Source organism: Capsicum annuum, chromosome 2 (genome assembly GCF_002878395.1).
Source record: "Capsicum annuum cultivar UCD-10X-F1 chromosome 2, UCD10Xv1.1, whole genome shotgun sequence".
NCBI lineage: Eukaryota > Viridiplantae > Streptophyta > Magnoliopsida > Solanales > Solanaceae > Capsicum > Capsicum annuum.
Genome location: NC_061112.1, coordinates 79,506,609 through 79,508,859, shown reverse-complemented (window position 1 = coordinate 79,508,859; position 2,251 = coordinate 79,506,609). Strand labels below are relative to the sequence as shown.

At 29.4% G+C, this 2,251-nt stretch overlaps 1 long non-coding RNA gene across 1 annotated transcript; it reads right to left on the bottom strand.

Annotated features, from left to right (window-relative positions):
- Nucleotides 1–221: 221 nt before the first annotated feature.
- LOC124895931 lies at nucleotides 222–1,951 on the bottom strand. Its single transcript, XR_007052147.1, has 2 exons — nucleotides 1,859–1,951; nucleotides 222–438 (listed from the first exon to the last, which is right to left on the bottom strand). It is a non-coding gene; the product is annotated as an uncharacterized LOC124895931 (long non-coding RNA).
- Nucleotides 1,952–2,251: the final 300 nt, after the last annotated feature.

The following is a 2,251-nucleotide window of genomic DNA, read 5'->3' as shown; positions in this document are numbered from 1 at the left end:
GGTCATTTTTTTTTTTTAAATAATTTAAAATTCATTATTATTTTATTAAAATAGAAAAAATGATTTTAAGAATTAAAAAATTCAAAATAAACCAACCACAAGTGGTCGGTTTTTTTGATAATTTTGTAAAAAAAAAAATATTGAAATTTTTTAAAATACAAAAATTAAAAATCAAATCATTTACAATATAGCCGACCACAATCATTTACAAACATTGATTATTATCTACAATACATCCCACCAATTATTTAATATACAATCAACCAATCACCATAAGAATACAAACATTATTTACAAAATTTATCGAGGTTCCAAATCCAAACTATAAAACATACAAAATACTAAAAACTACAACTCATTATCCGCAACTTCATTCTCAGCCTCATCCATTCTATTATCGATATTTCGTTGATATATCCAGCTATAATCAGATTTCATCTACACAATCAATCAAATTCAAGTGATTAGTTCAAGTCACAAAAGTTCACATTTCAAATTCCTACACCAAAACATTTTCAAGTTACTAATTCACTTCACAAGTTACTAAACTAAACTTAATTCAAAGTGAAAAAACATACCTACACTTAAAAACATTTTGAAGTCACTCATTCACTTCTCAAGTGACCACATTTACTAAAATCAAAACGCAAGTTCACATTTCAAGTACCTAAATTCAAAACAAAAGTTACTATTCCACCTTTCAAGTAACTACACTTAAACATTTACGACTCACTAATGCACTTCTCAAGTGACTACACTCATTTCTCAAGTGACCACACTTAACTAAATTCAAAACAAAAGTCCACATTTCAACTACCTATACTTAAACATTTTCAAGTACTTATTCACTTCTCAAGTGACCACACTCAACTAAATTCAAAACACAAGTCCACCTTTCAAGTAACTACACTTAAAACATTTTCGACTCACTAATGCACTTCTCAAGTGACCACACTTAACTATATTCAAAACACAAGTCTACATTTCAAGTACCTACACTTAAACATGTTCAAGTCACTAACTCACTTCTCAAGTGACCACACTTAACTATATTCAAAACACAAGTTCATAATTCAAGTAACTACATCTAAACATTCCAAGTCACTAATTCACTTCACAAGTGACCAAACTTAACTAAATTGAAAACACAAGTCTACGTTTCAAGTACATACACTTGTGCATTTTCAAGTCACTAACTCACTTCTCAAGTGACCACACTTAACTATATTCAAAACACAAGTTCATAATTCAAGGAACTACATTAAACATTCCAAGTGACTAATTCACTTCACAAATGACCAAACTTAACTAAATTCAAAACACAAGTCCACGTTTCAAGTACCTACACTTATGCATTTTCAAGTCACCAACTCACTTCTCAAGTGACCACACTTAACTAAATTCAAAACACAAGTCCACATTTCAACAACCTACACTTAAACATTTTCAAGTACTTATTCACTTCTCAAGTGACCACACTTAACTAAATTCAAAATACAAGTCCACATTTCAAGTACCTTAAAACAAAAAAATTCCCTTTAAAGTCCCTACACTGTTTCTAGTTAAAATTTTGTTCTCCTTTCTAGTACTGTCGATAAGGAGTAGACACAGTCAAATACCTTACTAGTTTAATTTTTCGATATGAACTACGTCAAAACATACGCACATATAACAATTTCAAAAAAGCAAAAAGAAATCCCCAATAATATAATAAAATTGGAGAATCCTCATGCATAACAACATAGATAATTAATCAAATTAAAGCACACAAGATTTTATCAACATACTTAATCAAATTAACTTCTAATTACTTAAATTTGTCATGTTAGGAGAGAAAAAATAAAATATGGAATCAAACCTAGGATGGGTTCTTGAGAACCCATCGTTTTATGGCGAAGCAATGGCTGTTTCTAGTTAAAATTTTGTTCTTCTTTCTAGTACTATCGGTAAGGAGCATACACAGTCAAATACCTTACTAGTTTAATTTTTCGTTATGAACTACGTCAAAACATACGTACATATAACAATTTCAAAAAAAACAAAAAGAAATCCCCAATAATACAATAAAATTGGAGAATCCTCATGCATAACAACATAGATAATTAATCAAACTAAAGCACACAAGATTTTATCAACATACTTAATCAAATGAACTTCTAATCACATAAATCTATCACGTTAGGAGAGAAAAAATAAAATATGGAATCAAACTTAGGATGGGTTCTTGAGAACCTATCGTTTTATGACGAAG